The sequence below is a fragment of the Convolutriloba macropyga genome, chromosome 1, assembly GCF_964194025.1.
Source record: "Convolutriloba macropyga chromosome 1, txConMacr16.3, whole genome shotgun sequence".
Classification (NCBI taxonomy): domain Eukaryota; kingdom Metazoa; phylum Xenacoelomorpha; order Acoela; family Convolutidae; genus Convolutriloba; species Convolutriloba macropyga.
In genome coordinates this window covers 7,704,978-7,706,904 of record NC_134468.1, presented here as the reverse complement: position 1 = coordinate 7,706,904, position 1,927 = coordinate 7,704,978, and positions in this window count along the sequence as shown.

Below are 1,927 nucleotides of genomic sequence, written 5' to 3'. Positions count from 1 at the left end.
TGATCGTAATTCTAAGGTCAAATACCCACATGCTTCCATATATTAAACAAGTTAATCGCAATATCAGTATCGTTTTTATTATAATCATCCTAATTTGTGGCTGTTCTTTCTCATAGGTAGAAATAAGAAAAAATCTTTAAAAAACACGGCTAAACAATATGTCTGAGCAAAATTGCCATTAAGTACATTCAAACGTCATCCATTTGCGTTCTTTTTGATTATCAGGAAACTAATTGATTCCTCTTACTTATTTGAAGAGAAGGCAAAACTCTCCAGTTCAAACTCATGCTACCACAGATGAAAACAAGCATAACGCCGCTGAGGTATACCCAAAATGTCACGGGCAAATTAGCCCGATCTGTGTAACTCTAGTTCGTTTTTCCTATGTAAATACATTGAAATTGTAGCAATATGGCCCAAAAAAAGTACTTCAGCAAAAACAGGCAAAATTAAAGGGAATTGCGCAATCCGTGTTAGCAAAAGTGCCCAAATTTCATCCGCGAAATAGAGATACAAGCTCTGTATTTTTTTTCGTGCGCTAAGTATCACGAATCTTTCCGAATTATATGTCTCATTTTCGCCCGAAAAGTAACTCGATTTCGCAAGCAATCTATATAGTTTTCGCACCTAATTTAATGCGCGTTTTAGAGTCTATAAATATATTTTAAAGCTTTAAAAACTGATAGCAATTAAATTATTAAAAAGTGGTTTACAGTTTAATAATATACCAATATCATACCAACTTCACGGTTTTTCAGGCTTTTGTTTGTTTTCAAGCATCGTTGTTTTGAGGTAATTTTAAGAAAATTTCACAAACAAATTTTTTTCTGAAAAATCCCTCTGTTTCAATTTAGAATAAAGGAAAATGAAATTACCATCAACTGATATTCTTGATAGTCGCCTCACAATATCTTCTTTGATTTTCAGGCTTTTAATCTGATTTAAGCATTTTTGTTTTGATATATTTTTATGACAATTGACATATAAATTAATTTTTGAAACATCCCAAAGTTCCAATTTAGGTTGAAGGAAAATGAAATTACCATCAAATGAGATTTTTGATCGTCGCCACGATACATCCGTAAAGTTTTGTCGCTAGCAAGCTCATAACTCTTCTTTTTCGTCCATAACAAGATAAATTGGACACAGGGAAATGTCGGTAAAAAGATAACATGTGTTTGAATACTTTTTTTGCTAAATTCGACTTATTGAGTGATTCCCAAATGTATTCGTGAAATGAATTTGTTAAATTGAATTTATTCAATTTATTTTTCGTCTATTTACAGGTTCACAGGTTTCTAAAAATTTCTTCTGGAAAATTCCTCAATTCTCCTCGTCTGTTTTGGATGTCCGTTTTTCCTCACCAGGAAAAATGCCTCAATTCTGCAACTACTTTTTACGTCTTTTTACAGGTTTACCTATGTCTATTAATTTTTATTTCGGTTTTTTGGCCTCTATTTACAGGTTGATGTGTGTCTGTGAACTTTTTTCTGTTTTTTTTATGTTTACATCTGTATTAATTTTTTCTGATCTATTCTGTTTTAGCCCCCTCCCCCCTTGTTTTTACGCCCCCAGTTACAAATTGTATGTTGTAATATAGCACGTTACCATGAAAACAAATAGCACGTGCGCCTGGGGGCGTAAAAGATATAAGCTCACAAAGCTGGGTCGGTTAAAACAGAATAGATCTTCTTCCCGAAACATCCCTCCATTCTGCTCCCTTTTTGTCTCTCTAAATAAATTTCATAAATAATAAATTCAGAAGCAGATAATTACAGATGATTATAGATAATTACTACAGCGACCACAATTCAAAGCAATTATACTTCGTGTCATTATTTCTACTTTTAAATCAGTTTGAAATCTTTAAACAACTTCTGCATGCAACTTTTCTTCAATTAATAGAAATTCAGATCACCCATGCTCA